Below are 17823 nucleotides of genomic sequence, written 5' to 3'. Positions count from 1 at the left end.
AGAGGACATGCAAAATCCCGTGCGCTCTACAGACGAATACACTTCAGCGCGTCACAATCGCGGTACTAGCCTTCAAATAACAATTCAGAAGTCACAAGCCACCTATATGAAATTACAGTCGGTATGCGACACTGCATACCACTGAAAACGATCCAAACGCGACGATTTTGCCGTTGTTTACAGCAGTTTAGAGCAGTCGAGAGCTACTCTGCATACCGCCATCTTCCCACGAACTACGTTGCCAGGTTCCAACTCCGTTCTTTGCCCAGATTTAGAAAGTGACAAAACAGCTGGCAACACACGCAAACCGTTGTGTGATGGCTGCGTTCATGCGTTGCCCACTGAAATGCATGGGCTCAATGGGCAGCTTTCCCTCTAGAGTTGGTTGTATTAACTCTATGATACCGTACCTCTCGCTATGTATATCCTAGTATAACTGAGCTAAACCACTGCCAGTTTTTGTCTCTCCGGCTGACAACGCGGTGCGTGTCCATAAAATGGCGGATGTGATGCAGCACTCTGTGAGGTCATTTTCATGCGTAGGGCTGATCCTAATCATTGTTCCTTCACTACAATGTAGCCTTAACTACAAAGGGCATTATTCTCTGAGATATACATATACGCACAAAGCAGGAAAATGCGTAGTTTTGGCATCACCAGTTATGTTCACAGACAAAGGCGCCGTAACTCCTCGGTGGGCACCTCAATCACGCTGGGGAGAAGGTATGAAGGAGACAGTAACAGAAAGAGGAAAAGTTCTTTAGCGTGCACTCAAATCGCATTGCAAACGGGTGTATTTTGCACTGCGCCTCCATCGAAACGTTTTCGCACGGGCCGGGATACGTTTTCGTGTACGCATGCTCAGTACCCGAGCCTCATACCTGAATCCTAAAATTTCTATCCCTTCTGTGTTCTCTCAGTAAGGCTGCCATGCAAAACGCGTAGTACAGGATGCAATGAGAGCTGCGTGGTAAGATTGTTGAAGTGTATACTTGGGGTACTTCCTAAATTCACGATCACATGCGCAATGAGTTTAAAAGCCGCATTGTTGAAGCGTCCCGTGGACTTTTCAGCCGAGTTCTCTGCTGCGTCTGTTTGCTCGAAGCTGGACGTGCGCAGGACCACGCGCTACAACAGGGATGCAAAGGGTGCCACGTCCCCCATTATGCGAGGCCAAAATACAGGCAACGTCAGTATGAAAGGGAACACGGGAGCACGTGGCCTCCGCACTTCGCGAAGCGGTGCCGCTGAGATCCGGCGAGAATCGGTGGCATAGGTGCATGCGCAAGACAAAGGCGGCTGTTCTTACCGCGCATGCGCCCGGCCTCGCCCATGCTCTCTGGCTGTCGGCGGCAGCGCTTCGCAGAGCGCGGAAGCAACGGGCTCCTGTGTTCCCTTTCATATGGCCACTCCCTGTACGTCCCAATTGCTTTTGTAGATGGCGTGCGAGCCTTACTATCGACGAGCACAGTGCCACACGACTGCTACGCACTGCTGCCTCGGCCTTTCTTGCGCGTCGGCAACGCTAACCTTTAAGTGTTGCTAAGTGCCGTCTCAGCCAAAAGTAACCGGGAACAGCTGGTTTGTTCTTTAGCAGCGTGGTGAAGCACTTATGGCAGCCCTTAAGGTCTGAATCTTTCTAAAGTAAGGTGAAGCCTTCCCCTCACGTTTCGAAACCTTTCGGTCTTTATGGCAGGTGTAACGGCTCCATTATACGGTTGAGAAGCAGAAACCTGCTGCTCGGTTACTTTTGGCAAAGGGGTACATACTATACCTTCAAACGTTCCAGGCCTCGTGAAAGAAGTATGAAGGATAAATTCTCTGGTGGCATTTTTTACAATGCCAAGAGTTATAATCACACACAATCGTCAGACTGCCTCATGCTAACTATGCCGTTCAGTATTCCGGCCTAAATGGCCTTCTGCCGCGGTGTATCACGTCGTGTTGGGACGCAATGCATGGATATGACCGTGCTTCTCATAGCCTGCCAACACCGGTCGCGTCCAATCCAGAGCTAAGAAAAATAAAAGACTCAGTGATTTCCACCCCGAGCAGCACAGCTTATCAGACCAGTATTGGTAATGTACTGGCGAAGGCCAGTCCTTCAAAGGACCAGAGCAAATCCCTCCATTTATAATATTGTGCCGATTATCTGTGCTGCTTTTGACCGAACACAGGGCCGCGAATACCGCCGTGGGACCTCTTCCATCAGACGTGCCGTGACATACTGCACTGCCGACTGTACGAAGCAGGCAGTTTGATGGGAGATGAGGTGCTAAACGTCCGCTCTGCGAATCAAATCGAGATGCATGCAATAGCAGCGCACCTGGAGGAGCTCGAGAGAACGCGAAGTAATGGCGAACCATCGACGCTCAGGGCAGAACATACTCAGAGAGCCGGGGATCGCCCGGACACACGTGGCGTCATCTGTACCGCAGCAAATGCGGGATCCACTGATCATGTTTTGCAGTTCATCTCCTGAGTGACTTAGCAAGGCAATGTCATCAGCGAATAGTAGATTACTAAGGTATTCTTCATTAACTCTTATCCGAAAATGTTACAATATTCCACAGTTGGCTCACAAAAGAAAGTTATGTCCAAGTAAGCTGGAGTTGCTTCTGCTTTTCCGCCCTTTGGAAGAGCCAAAGAACAGGGTGTTCATAGCCATGTGGTTTTGAAGAATGCTGTACGTAATGGAGTCAGGACCAGCATGCATATCCCAACCAGCTCAGGTAATTGACCCAATATTGGAAATAGATGCTTTTACATTGGTCCTTCGTAGGAACACCCTTTACCAATACTTTTCCAATATTGGGCCGACTAACTGCGCTGCGACAAAATGTTAGTGCACTTTTCATTTCCCCAATTCGTAAAGAAAATTCGATACCATTTCGAAGCTGGCTCACCGCTGGATATCAGAAGTTGACCGACCGCAATAAATTTCGGAGTATTAATATAAATTACGGTCGGTTAACGGTAGATTAGTGAATATTAGTGGGTGGATTAATGTATAAGAGTGGGTCGGATTGTTACTGTCCCGTACGACAATGCAAAAAATGTACTCCACACAGCATGCAGTCCACGGAATAAATAATAATAATAAAAATAGAGAAAACCAAAGCCAGAGCATAGTCATAATAACAGAACAAGTCAAAACAATGCGCAGAAGGCAAATTAAAAGAAAGAGAGAAATCAGCGTGAATAATTAGGAATTGAGCTACTTATGAGGTGACCCATTTGAAGGAGATGATTGATTGATAACAACTTTTATTTCCACCGATGTAGGAGGCCCCCTACTACCCGTCCCTGGCACGCAGGACCAGGGGACGGGGGACGGGACCTCCGCGACTAAAGACTGGCGAAGATACATCGTCTCTTCGCGGCTTTAGCCGCCAGGCGGACAGCTCGTTTCTGGTCGGCGGGGACCTCGCTTCGCAGAAGGGCCTCCCAGGCTTCTCTACTCTTAATATTGTCCTCAGCACCCGGGGATCCAAGGCATTGCCAAATTATATGATCTAGGGTCCCCGTCGCTCCGCAGGTCTTACATTTGTCACCTTTTTTATCGTCTAACGTGGTTTGAAATAACCAGACGGGGTTAACGAAATTTCCGGCCTGTAATCGTCGCCTGGCGATGGCCTCTGTATTGGTTAAGTTTGGATCTAGTGGTGGCATTAGACGCCTGCCTAACCTGTAGTGCACGGCGATTTCTGCGTATGTTTGCAAACGTTCGTCGATCCCCTGGGGGTCGGGTGGCTCTACAGTTACCCGGAAGTAGAGATCTCGGGTTAACATGTGGGCCGCCTCGTTACCGGGGATGGATGTGTGTGCTGGGACCCAAATTAAGGTGATCTTGCGATCAATTTTGGCTGCGGACAGAATTCGAGCCGTTTCTGGCGAGACCCTGCCCTTTCCGATGTTGCGGATTGCTGTTTTGCTGTCACTAAGAATCAAACTAGCCTTGGTACCGGCGCAAGCAAGCGCTATTGCGACCTCCTCGGTCGTATCTATGTTTCTACTCCTAATGGAGGCGGCGGTGACTGGTGCACCTCGGCCGTCGACTACTGAGGCGACCGCCGCCCCCGACCTGCCACTCGCTGCGTCCACGTAGGCAACCTCATTTGCCCTGATGTTCCCGGCCCTTTTAACCAGCGCCTCCGCCCTCTTCTCCCGTCTTTCCCTGTGATGTTCTGGGTGCATGTTGCGGAGGAGGGGGGAACGAGATGGCAGTGTGGTGTGACACAATGATTAGAACATTTGAAGGAGAAGAGCAGAAGTAGCATGGTCTCGGAGAAGGTAGGGGTGAACAGATGGTGTGATGTCTGAGGAGCGAAGAGATTTTAAGCGAGAAACTAAAGAAGCAGTAACGGAACAATCCCGGAAGTAGTGACGGAGGTCTTCACATAACATCCCAGAAGAGCAAGTTGAAGACGGAGACAGGCCAACTTTTTGAAAACAGAACGCCAATCTACAATGCCCAGCAACTAAAGTAATAAGAGGATTCCTGGGTAGACGAATAAGGGGAATATTAAATGTATCAGGGATCCAACTGAATAATTTAGTGCCCCCATTGTTCTCGCGCCAAATATGTTCCATAAAAGAAGTGAAGAACGTTGTAAATGGCAACGCACTCAACAACGTGAAAGGGTAGAAATATGTAAATTGCCAAACTGCCCGGCACTACCTGCAGCTTGGTCAGCTAAGTCATTACCGAAAATTCCGGAATGACCCCGGATATGAAATAAAAGAAATGGGGCGAGAGAAGACAAACGATAGAGATCTTTCTTAATGGCAATAATAGTCGGATTGTAAGAAGCAATTGAAGACAGGGCAGAAAGCAGAGATAGAGAATCGGTGTAAAATTGAACAGGCGTAGAGGAAAGGTTACGAATAGCATAAGCAACAGCAGAATGAACGGCTGCAAGCTCAGCTGCATAGGCGCTAGAGGGTGGTTCTAAAGACAGGCGATGAATGTATACAATATTTTGTCTTGAGCTAAGAACAACAAAAGCAGCACCAGCTCAGCGAGGAGTGAAAGACCCATCAGTGTAAATATGCAGGGCGCGTTGACAAGAAAAGAATGCCGCTTTCTGAGAGCTAAGTTGAACAAAAGAAAATTTAAATTTCATTGAGGGATGGTCATACCAGGGATTAAATGAAGGTTGAATTTGAGAAAGGTCATAAAAGGCATGTCCGTATTCTACGGATTGTCGTAACGTGAAAAGCATAAACTCTGCGCCTAACTGGTCTAGATAAATACGCAAAGGAAGAGCGTTTGGAAGCACATGAACAGCAGTGGTTCGCGTAGTATTATAGGCACCAGTAAGAGCCAGAAGGGGGTTCGTTGAAGCGATAAAACGCGATCTCTTAGAGGGAAAAGTAGCCAAAGAAACCACCAAGCTGGGGCGGCATAGATAATTGTAGGAAGAATAACCTGATGATAAATTTGGCGCATAGAGAAGAGAAACACGAAAATGGAAATGGAACCAATTCAGGAGCTTCGCGGTACATGCAAGAATTTCCGTTTCCAAATGGTTAACATGGGGTATAATGCTTAAGTGAGAGTCAAAGACAACACCTCAAAATGTAATACTTTATTATTTATGAATTTAATTTAATAATCTAATAATGATATTTTAATACAAATTTACCCATTTTTGCGCTCTCCTTTCCAAGCTTACACTCCATTGATTTCGCAGCTTAAAGCGGGACTAAGGAGTCCACTACTGGTTACAACGGACAACGGCGACGGTGGCGGGCAACGGCGATGACGACGCCGCGAAGCGGTGAAACCGGCACCAAAGGGCTGCGCTCTAAAAATTCTGCGGACAGTTTACCATGGCTTAGCGCGGAATTTCGTGCAAAATAGTGCTCGAGCTGAACTGCATTATAATTGGTTTTTTGAGGAAAGTAAATGGCAGTATCAGTCTCACATATCTAGGTGGACACCTGAACCACGCCGGGGTGGGTGAGCAAGAAGAAAGAGAGAAAGATGTGCCGTGGTGGAGGTCACCTCACCTCAAAACATTAGTACAAAGGAACAGTGGGAGGCTCTCTGTCCTGCTGGGACCTGCAAGATTGACGCCAGCTGGATCGTCAGGCCCCGGCGGCAGCGACAGCCGCAGGGGTTCTGAACTAAGTACTCCAACCACCTCTCAAGACCCTTGAACATTTATTACTGTGCATAATAAACGTTCTACTCCTACTACTACTACTCCGGAATAATTTCGACCACCTGGGGATCTTTAACGTGCACTGACATCGTACAGCACACGGGTGCCTCTTGCGTTTCGACTCCATCGCAACGCCGCCGCCGCAGTCGGGTTCGAACCCGGGTACCCGGGCTCAGTAGACAAGCGCCTTGACAAGTGAACCACCGCGGTGAGCACGCTCGAGCTCCCTATTCACGCCGTTCAGCTCGGCGAAGTTCGTTAGAAGGCCCCGCCTCCCACTTTGTACTTACAACAGCGTCCTGTGTATCGAGTGCCGCCAGGATGGAGACGTCTGATCAGGTGGGCGGTGCCACGAAGAATGACGACATACGCAAGGTTGTGCAAAAAACTAATTCAAAACCAATAAATCACTCTTTCCTAGTGGCCTCTACAAAGCAGTGTAAAGCGTGGCTCGGCCACCCTAGTCGTATCCGACTGGTTAGAAATGCATTCGCCAGCCTCAGGGAGTGTTTTCATCGTAAGCTCCATACCACCCCCCCCCCCTCCCCCCATCGTTTGTTAGATACATGGCGGACAATACGGCCCATCTGATCTCCAATCTTGTGGGAGATTCTGCAGGGTTGTATCGATCTTGAGGTTGCGGTGAATAAAGAGTCCCTACACTCTTACCTTATCGTGTTCAGGGATAGGGCCGCTAGCAAGGGAGGCACTCCGGGTTTGGCCTAAGGTGCATGAAGTCTGATTTGGTCTCGGAGTATTCCAGGCCACAGCGGAGAGCGTATACGTCTACGATAGTCGCCGCTTGTTGCTGGTTGTCCTCGATCTCTCGCAACGAACCATGTGTTGCCCAGAGCGTGATGTATTCGGTATGCAGGGCATACCTGATGCATTGGACATCATCTAGCAGTGCGGGAAGGTGAACCATGGCGAAATTAAAGAGGAGGGGAAAGAGGACTGCTCCCTGTGGAGTTCCTCTGGTACCTAGAGAGTACGGATAATGCTCCTGGTCTTGGGTGCGTATATAGGTTTGCCGATCAGTGCAAAATAGAAGTTTCCTAATTCAGCGCCATCTATCGAGTGAAACGCGAAGCCTTAGCTGCCGCCATTAGCTTGGCGAGCCACTCCGGTAGCATCCGTGCACGCACGCAGACGCGACGCCGTCCGTGCGGAATCGCCCGCTTTCCCCGCGTTTCACAACCGCAACCGCTGTGTTGAGAATTACCCGCATCATGCCCGTTCACTGCTGTGTGCCACTGTGCAAGCAAAGAGGAGTGCTCGACGAAAGCGGCTCGAAGGCAAGTACACGCATTATCAACCTTTTCTCATTCATGCACTTAGTTCGTGCGTGACCTTGCGTCTACTTCTTTTGTTGTAGCTGTCCTTCTATTCCTTCCCACGGGACGCTTATTGGAAGAAGAGGTGGCTGATTGCCATTAAACGTGACGAGGGGAAGTTTTTCAAGGTCACAAAATTCACCAAAATGTGTTCTAGGCATTTCGTGGAAGACTGCTATCTTCGAAACGTAGCGGGGAATCGGCGTTTTCTCAGACAACACGCTGTGCCGACTGTGTTTGCCTTCTCCGCGCCGAAGCCTCCGCCGGGAAGAATATTACCATTTAAGCATAAGTTGATATTATACTGTGACGACTGAAAGAGAAAATTCACGGGGCACTTTGGCTCTCTGAAGTGCTGCAAGGCCAAAGCGTTTCCTGACCACTGTTTGTTTCTATTTACTTTTTATTTTTCATATTGTTTTTTATTTATTTTTGCTCCTTTTCTTAATTTTATTGTTTTTATTTTCACATCTTATTTTTATTTGGTGTTTATATTTTATTATTATTATTTTCCTTTTCTTGGCTTTACTCGTTTTATTTTATTTATGAAGCCCATGGATTCACTAGATGCGCCTTTATTCATGCTGGAACCTTGAGCCTTTTAAGCAGTGACGCCGAAAGGCGCACGAATCTGCCGACGCGTCTCTCGACACGGCTGCCGACGCGCCTGTCGACACTCCCGCCGATGCGTCTGCTAACGACAGTATGAGGCATTAAAGGATTTCGCCTTAAAACCTCGAAACAGGCATTCATGCAGCATAAACTCTGCCACCAAAAGTGCTAGTGCCGCTACATCCGACCTTGTGCCGCCCACCGATGTTGTCACCGAGCCACCGGAGACGGCGGAAATGGGCGACGGGAGCATTCCTGCCGAGGCCAGCTCATCGAGCAGCATCGGTGACGAACCTGCGTGCGATTGTGTGTGCTCGCGGGAAATGGCGGACCTCAAGCAAAAAGTTGAAGCTCTGATGGCACATATTGAAACCCTTGAGGCAAAGCTTAAGGGCCAGGCAGAGGAACTGAGCTTAGCAAAAGCCTCTTTCTACAGGGTGCAACGTGAAGGTGAGCTTGTAGAAGCTAAAAATTTGCAGCTTGAAAAAAGACTGAGTCGAAAATTTTCCATTGAATGTTTTAAAGACAGCCCTGAATACATAGCATTCTACACGGGCCTTCCAAGCTATGAGGCTTTCATAAGCTTTTTTGATTTCCTTGATCCAGGGGAGAACTGCGAAAATGTTAAGGCCTGGTCAAGGAGCTATAAGGAGGGCACTAACAATGCTGGAAGGCCCCATTTGCTGCCTGCCAAGGAACAGCTGTTCTTAGTGCTCGTGGGGCTTCGTCTTGGTCTGCTCGAAAAAGACCTGGCCTACAGGTTTAGGATTTCACTGGCAACAGTATCTAGGTTGTGCGCGACCTGCATTAGCTTCATGTACTTGCAGATAGGCCAGCTTAACCTCTGGATGTCTAGAGAAGAAGTAAATGAGTCAATGCCAGCTGTGTTTACCACACAGGGGTACTCAAGTACTCCAGTAATCATAGATGCAACAGAGCTATAGCACCAGATGGGACGATCACTTTCTTGTCGAAACTATTTGCCGGTCGATTTCTGACAAGGACTAGGTGCAGAAATGTGGATTTCTGAAGCTCGAGTTTCAGCCTGGAGACACAGTCACGGCTGACATGGGATTTAATACGGATGACCTCCTTAGTAAGATTGGTGTCGCACTGAATAATCCTCCATTTTTACGGAGAGACTTTTTCACAGCAGAAGAAGTAACCGGAACACAAGAAATAGCAAAACTAAGGATTCATGTTGAGAGGCATATTCAGCGCATCAAACCATTTGCACATTTTCGACAGGCCGGTTCCACTGACCATAGCGCCTGTCATCAATGAAATGTGGGCTGTTTGTGCATTTCTGACCAATCTCCAGAGCCCGCTTATAGGGTGCAACGATACTGAATAATGCATGCGCACTATTTGGTAGTATTTTCATCGCTGTAGATGTATGCATTTTCTTCCCGTCTTTGCAAATGTATAAGGGATGTTACTGTACGATGTTTTATTGTGCTGCATGCTCTATTCAATGTATAGAATGCCTGGACTCCATCAAGCACAGCACATCTGCCCTTGCATCCAAGACCTCGCTATCTGAATAAAAGGTTGATTGGTTTATGGGGTTTAACGTCCCAAAGCGACTAAGGCTATGAATAAAAGACATTAATATCATTTGTATATGATTCATGTCGAAATGTAATAGACAGTGAAGCAGTTGTGTTATCATTTTCTACGGCCTTTGATGACCTGTAGTTTATTGCTCTGCCAAAAATTGGAGAAGTGTGTCAAAGTAGAATTTGTCTAGCTTGTTTTTACATAGCTGCCAAGCAGTTTTATCGAACGTGATCCTTTCGATGACAATGAAATGTGGTGAATAGACAACAAAGTCTGCCCATGTGAGGCCAGTTAGTGCCATTTGGCCAAGAACTTGATAGCAATGAAAATCTTGGCGATGAAGCCTGATGACTCCTGTCACGTCCTTCACAAGGCATGACCCTTCTAGATTCGGGAAATCTATATCCTTCATAGAGTAAGGACATTTGACCTCAACAATTCCATGGCTGCCTTCTGCTGGGTCCCACACTATCCTATCTGGTGAGGCTCCCAGCCATGGGCAAGCTGGACCTACAGCAAATCCACCAAAAAAAGTCTGCACATTGTGCTGCAGTGCTTGCATTGTCGTCACATATCGGCGTATGGCTTGCTGCCCATTTGAAATGCCATACCTGAAATGAAGATACCAAAAATAGTCATGCACACTGCACTGAAAAGCAATATCTCCAGTTCACACAGAAAGGCTGCCAGTGAAAGCAGAAATATGATCATTAAGTAACCCATGCCGAACAATATTAGCTATCTTATAATTGTATTAAACTTTGTTGCACCAGAGTGAAGCTGTTGTATCGAAGTGCCTTCGAATGTGTCTGTAAAAATGAACCGAGTTTGTTACAAGACGGCATGAACACTTATGACGAAATAACCTGTGCATGGATGGAAGAAATATTTTTTTCATGTCCAAGTTTGAATAAGAATGTACAAAAGCAGGGAGCACTAAATATTCATAAAGAGTTTTATTTCATGCACTGAACTTTTCGTTCCTTTTGCATGCTTTTATGCTACCAGTGTTTGTTCACAGCGCTGCTAAAGGTTTCATGGCACATCAACTAGCCCCGACTGCCCTCTTCCTGCGATTATGTGATGCATTACTACAGGCCCCTTCATAGGCTGAGTCACTTTGGGATGTTAAACCCCATAAACCAAACCGTTATTACAGAGTCAATGTCCCGGCTTGTGTCCATACCAGAAAAAGGCGTCATAAAATGTAACACACTGCAACAGGTCATCCTGAAAGATTGATGCGTTTTAAAAGCAGTGCATGCAAGGATTAGTCTGAGCACAAGACTATTTTTACATGTAAAAATGGTGCGTGACAGGTCCCTCTCGGCAGTCAAGTTCTTGAGACCCTTCACTGTCCAGTTCTCCCGCTTCATAACTGCACCAAAGTTGGATGCGGTCAGCCGCTGACGGCGGACTGCCTTCCATGCAGCACTCTTATTTTTGCCCACGGGTACTTTTCTCCAGTTGAAGAGCCTCGGTGATGGTGAGAGTTATTGACTGCAAAAAAAAAAAACAGAATAATATGCTTGCTTAGGTAAAACCAGGTAGACTCCAGCAGCAGCTCTGCTTCGACTAGCAGATTTGTATTTGAGAGCAACAACAATTTGCTGTGCATGATGGTTGAAATATATGTGCACATATGTTTACGCAGAATAAGTAGCTACATTCAACACTTTAACATATTAATGCACCATCCTGCGTTATACGCACCTATGTTATATGTGCTTAAGAAAAAAAACTCAAAGCTGCAGCTGTGGACATTTTTTGGACATACTAGCCACATTCTTCTTACCATACATTGTTCAAATGCGACATGTGTATTTACCTCAATTATGGCTTTTTGTGGTGGTGGCAGGTCTAGAGCTGAAGCCACTTACACTGATGTTGAACGGATTATAGCTGGTTCTGGTGGAACAGAGTCGGCGCCTCTCACTGTGGAACCCAACTTGATGTCTGGACTAACATGGCTTGAGAAATGGTGAGGCACTAATGGCTTCCGGCACCATAACATACTCCCTTCGCAAGTTTCTCCATAGGAAGAATTTGCTGTTTTCACTGTCATTGCCTGCAAGTGCTCTGAAAATGGGGTTGGTTCCAGTGCTGAGAGGTCTCGTCCGAATTTCAGAGCAGCCTTTTTGACATCCCCTGCAAGCCTGGGTTTTTTGCGCGCTTCGTAAATTCGAGAAGCCGCGGCACACTCCAGACCATCGGGCCGTACGGATCTCCAATCTACTTCGTCTACTGCGCTCCACGATATCTTGTCTCCACGCGGTCGCCTCCACTTCTGCGGCAGTTCCGTGCAAGACAACTCAGGCGGCAGTTCTTCGTATCCTTGCTCCTTTAGTAGCACAATAGACTTCAGCAATGCCAGAGCGTGGTATCACGCACCGTTCTCCCGAGCAGCGCACTCACATGTGCAGCCTTCGATGAAGCCGTCTTGCGTTATCACAGCACTGACTTGATAATGCGATGACGTCTTCTTCTGGCTTCTAAAGCATCGAGCGGGCACACGCACGAACGTGCAGTCACTGCAAAATAAAAAAAAGACGATCAAAGTAACTAACATTCCTTACAGCACGAACGAAGTGAAAAAATAGCAGGCACTCGGTTTAACTAGCCATGCCTGCTCTCCAGTGCAGCCCCATAAAGAATGAGAGTTTGTATGACAGTTTAGAGAACACAATGATCATTTATATAGCAAAGAGCGCTGGAAAACAATAAAAGCACAGTCGCACAATGTGGCAGCTTACCGTGTAGTGAATGATGACGTTTCGATGGAATCGCACTGAATGTAGCTTTCGGCGACAAACTTGTGGCTGCGGTCATCGTTCCGCTTGCCGAGGCTCCTTGAAGCGCTGTAAGCTTGTATTCTCTCGGTGGTCAGGCTCTTCGGAATAATAGAGAGGCTTCTGGTCCACGACATTGCTAAGGAAGGATAGTTACACTGTCCAAATGGGCTCAGTAAAGCAAGGGAGAACGCGGAGGCTGTCAAAGCAGCGTAGCAGCGGGAGCCGTCGCCAAGCTAATAGCGGACGACACCGGCGACCAGTGTTGCCGGACCAAATTAGGAAATTCTCCTATCGTCTGATCTACCTAAACGTCTTGTGGCCACAGTTCGTCTGTGACTAATACGGCACTTTATCTCCACTTGTAGAAATGTGACAAGAACGCACTAGAGGCGATCCACTGCAAAATTGCAGAGCGCACCCTCGACGTCCCCATCACGACGTCCAATCAACGGCTCATCGATGATCAAAACCTTTGAGGAGCTACCGCACTTCCACAATCACTAGCTGCGGTTGAACAAATCCTCAGCCGCCAAAAGCCCCTTAAACCGCCTGCACATTGCCTACAAAGCGCATGCAGTGGAAAGGAAGACGGTTCCAGACGGCTGGCGCCACGCGGTGCAGCTCCAGCCTCTGCCACAGAACATGACGAAGGAGACTCAAAATGGCTGTCGAACCGCGCACTTGACGGCCCTTAACGACCGCTATGGCTCTCGCTAAGGAATCTTCTACACGGATGCTGCTGGCCCACACCACGGGGGATGGTATACGGCCGCAATAATCCATCAAAATACGTACTCTCGGGGGACAAAAGTGGTATACTCCACGTGGTGGGAGCCGGAGCAACGAAACACTGCTGCATTTTCGCGAGCTAAATCACGAAACATAGAAACGGGCCAAGCGACATGCCTGGTGATAATAAAGGTCACGCATTAGCTGTCTCGATCCCAGATGCCGCCTTTAGATGGCGTTGCAGTGCAATTTTCCGTTGCTCCGGCTCCCGCCGCGTGGAGTATACCACTTTTGTCCCCGATAGTACGTTCAGGGACTCACTTTCCGTGCGCCCAACATTACACACGCGGAGGAGGTCGCCATAGCACTCGCCGCTCCAGAACCATACTCCCGGTTAATCATTGCCGACTCCCGGGAAGCGTGTCAAAATCCACAACAAGGACGCATACCTCAACGTGCCGCCAAAATGTGACATAGATGCGGTACCGCGACACCCCGAACACACGTGTCATCATCCGGACCCCAGCACATGCTGGACTAGAGGGAAACGAGGTTGCAGACGCCTCAACCTGCGCGCTCAACCACCGAGCATCGCCTCGACACTCAACGCCTGAGGTATCAGAACCTAATCCGGCTATCACCTACAAGCAAATTATTCAATTTTATCAAACATCGCATACCCGCTTTCATCCCCCTGCGAAAGGGCTAACGAAAAGCGACGAGCGTTGGCTCCTTCGCTTGTATACCATCACGGTACTGTGGCCGGCGGCTGTCGGCGGTGTTCAGCATGCGCTGTACGCCGATGACATCACCATCTGGGCCACTACGGGAAATATAGGAGAGATGGAGGAATGCCTGCAAGCAGCGGCGAGCATAGTTGACCACTATGCCACGTACTGCGGCCTCCAGTGCTCCCCGTCCAAGTCTGAATTTGTGCATATTCGATCTTCTCCGAAATGCAAAATCTCCGTTCAGCTTTCTCTCGCAAGCGGCCCCATCCGTGAAGCGAAGGAGCTACGAATACTCGGTCTCTTCATTAATCAACATCGTAAGGCAGACACAACTCTTGCCAAACTCCGCAAAGTCGGCAACCAGGTGGGCCGAATGGTTCGCCGCGTTTCCAACAAGCGAGGAGGGTTGCGAAGTAAGGATGCGATGCGGCTCGCGCATGCCTTCGTAACAAGTCGAGTACTGTACTCGACTCCTTACCTCCGCTTACGGAAACATGACGAAGATCACTTGGAGATTGTACTCCGCAAAATTTTCAAGAGAGCCCTCGACCTCCCGATATCCACTTCCAACTCGCGACTTCTCGCTTTGGGGGTGGTGAACACCTATCTAGAACTCCGCGAGGCGCATCTCGTTAACCAATACACGCGTCTCGCCCGGACCGTGTCCGGTCGCCGCCTCTTGGACCGGTTACATATCAGACATGATCACCATACCATGGAACGGGTTCGAGTGCCAGAACTGTGGAGAAGCGCCCTCTACGTTCGACCCCTTCGACTAAGATGAACAAGGAGGACCATAATGGCCGGCGCCAGGCGCGGGCGAATGCCCTGCACCGCCACTATGGCTCAAAGAAACACGTCTTCTACGTCGACATTGCAGGCCCCTACCGCTCCAGGGGGGAATGGTACACGGCTGCAGTCATACACGAGGGAAAACAGGTGGACGGCCTCTCGTTCAGAGCCCCCAACTCAACGCATGCGGAGGAGGTGGCGATCGCCCTCGCAGCCTCCCATCCCGACTCTAAATTCATCCTCACAGACTCTCGCGGAGCCTGTCGTAACTTTGAGTTCGGTTGGATCACTCCACTCGCTCACCAAATTTTACACCGCAGTACTCGCGACGGCGATCCAACTCATCCCTCAATCATATGGGTCCCCGGCCACCAAGGCATGCCAGGTAACGAAGCCGCCCATGAGGCAGCCCGCGCACTCACTCACCGGGCACCAGGCGTCCCTTGGGAGGAGCTTTACCCAGATCACAGCCCTCTCCTTTCTTTTAAAGAAATTACTGAGCACTATAGTGCCGAACACCGGCGATACCCAGTTCCTATGAAAGGACTGGGTAAAGCTGGCGAACGAATTCTCCTCAGGCTCTTTACAAACACCCTGCTGTGCCCGGCGGTTCTCAAGCACTTTAATCCTTCTTTTGACGGCCGCTGCTCATTCTGTGGGGAGGTGGCCGACACCTTCCACATGGTTTGGACATGCAGAAAAAATCCTTCTCTCCCCCCAATCACCCCTTCCCCTACCCGAGAGGACTGGGAGGCGGCCCTACTCAGCTGCCAGGAACTATCGGCCCAGCAGGCCCTGGTTCGGCGGACTTGTGTAGCGGTCTCGACCAACGGGATCCCGGAATGAGGGACTCCGACTAGTATTGTAATGGGTGAGACCCACTAGGGGCCTCTCCCCGAGCACCTCTCTGTACATTACTAAATAAATGCTTTTCTCCTCCTTCTCCTCTAACCCTTCTTACCCCCTTTCCCCTTGCCAACCCGAGAGAGCTGGGAGGCTGCCCTGCTCGGCTGCTGTGTTAGAGAGCCAAAGAGCCCTCGTCGCTATGGCCCGACCTGCCGTGGAAGCCACAGGGGTCGCGGACTAGGGACCTGTCCTAGAATTTGTAAGGGGCTGGCTTTTAAGGCCAGTCCCCACACTCTCATGTAAATAACCAAAATAAAAATCTTCCACCACCACCACCACCACCCTAGTCGTCCCCTCATGTATCAGTAGGTCCCTAGCTTTCCTTTCCTCAAAAACTAAATTCCTCAATACACGCCCGTGACCCTCCCTTTTGAAAACAAACAGCTCATTCATTCATTCCTAGAACTGCTCGCCTGTTCGGACTCGGACAGATCGGTCATCTTTGTTTTCGGCACGAACGCTGCCCGGACGCCTCTGTCTCGGCGCTTCCTTATAACCAATCATCAGCAGTGCTTGAACCCGCGCCCTCTAGCTCGGCACCTTTGCCCTGGAGCAGTGCCTGGAGTAAACGAGCATTGTTTGCTGTTCTGCAAAAAGAATGGCCCCCGAGTAATATAACTGGCGATCTATTTCACTGAAAATTCTTCGAAGATATGCGATATTAGCCACAGAGCGTCACCTTTAACGTGGGGATTCTGGCCACGTAAGTGTGAAGCCCATATGCAGTTATTTGCGTAATAACCTAATGTGGTTTAATTAGGCCTTTGATCCAGTATGATTATTTTGTGAATAAAATCAAACACGGTGCATAATGTTGGACGAATTAGGAGGCCTGTGAGTGGTTGCCTGTGTGTGCTTTATTCACGACAAACTTGTCTTCAAGGATTTTTTTTATCTGTACCTCGCAGCCTGGAAAGGAAAATATCGCCTGCGGTGGCGACAGCTTGAATAGGGGACACCCTGTGCGACATGAGATACCCACGTATTACCTTAAATAACTGTAATGTGCAACACACACCCTGGTTCAACAGCTTAGTGATTTCCGTTCTCATCTGAAGTTGGACATAAATTTGTACTGACGTGATTAAAGGGGCCCAGAAACACAATCTTAGTTAACTGTTTTGCCTGTTGATTGCATACAGTGAGTTATAATGGTGCTATTAGCGTCGGTAACACCGCGTATATTCCGTTTTTTAATATTTTAATGTCCCCCCAAAAACAACTTCATGGCTCTGATGGTGTCGGGTTTTTAGCAGCGGATATGACATCACCTGGCGCGAGCTTGATGACCGGACAAACAGTAAATATACTGCAAATTGTGTGAATAAATAGAGAAACATTTTGTCACCTGTCTGCGTTTCATATTATATCAACAAAGACAATTTGTTTGTCTTAGATAGAAGCCTTGCAAGGCAAGTAAAATAAAAATACACCACCAGGGGCGCTCTGGCATGGAAACAACGCTGCCAGTCTCACAGAGAGCAGGCAACCATGGAGTACAAACTTCCGCGACGTGCTCTGGCTGGCTGTTTTGATTGGTTGCGCCACGTGCCGTCATTGGGAGAGCGAAATAGGAGTGGGAAGCCCCGCCAAAATCGAGTTGAGGGCAGCGTTTTGTTTGCTTGTATTTTGAAATTTCTTCACTGAATAACTCCCGTTCCTGTGCATCGATTCCTGTAATTCTTTTTAAGTCAGCATCTGTGTGACATAAAGAACCCACCTGAAGTATAGCCGGTATTCCCCCAGGAAGCGTTCACGATGCGTTTTTAGTGGCACGTTTCAAGCCCCATCTTCTTCCTTACGGAGGTGTTGTAAACTAAACAATAACATTGAAGGACGATTAAGCTTCGCCTTTAGGAGTGGAACGCGACAGCGTGTTGCAGCGCTACCAGGGAGTCCACGGAACGCCGTCGCCCGTTACGGCTCGACGCCTTGCCCGTTGGAAACACCTCTGAACGCAACGCATTTTTGAGGAAAGTAAATAGCGCTGTGTTTCACATCTCGGTGGACACCCGAACTGCACAATAAGGGAAGGGAGGAAGGTGTTAATGAAAGAAGAGAGAGAGAAAAACTTTATTTAAAGAGGAATTCGGGGCACGCCCCAGGGTCCCCGCACGACCCCACTGCACTCAAGTGTTTATGTTCCTAAGGTCCATAACACTGGCAGCCCGGCCGGTGGCGATGATCTGCACGAAGA

General features: G+C 48.8%; 1 pseudogene; it reads right to left on the bottom strand.

The window, feature by feature from the left end:
* Nucleotides 1-9791: 9791 nt before the first annotated feature.
* Nucleotides 9792-12901, bottom strand: LOC149347660 (uncharacterized; annotated as a pseudogene).
* Nucleotides 12902-17823: the final 4922 nt, after the last annotated feature.

This window comes from Amblyomma mixtum, chromosome 4 (assembly GCF_055824585.1).
Source record: "Amblyomma mixtum isolate Tamu chromosome 4, ASM5582458v1, whole genome shotgun sequence".
NCBI lineage: Eukaryota > Metazoa > Arthropoda > Arachnida > Ixodida > Ixodidae > Amblyomma > Amblyomma mixtum.
This window is presented reverse-complemented; position numbering and strand designations above follow the sequence as displayed.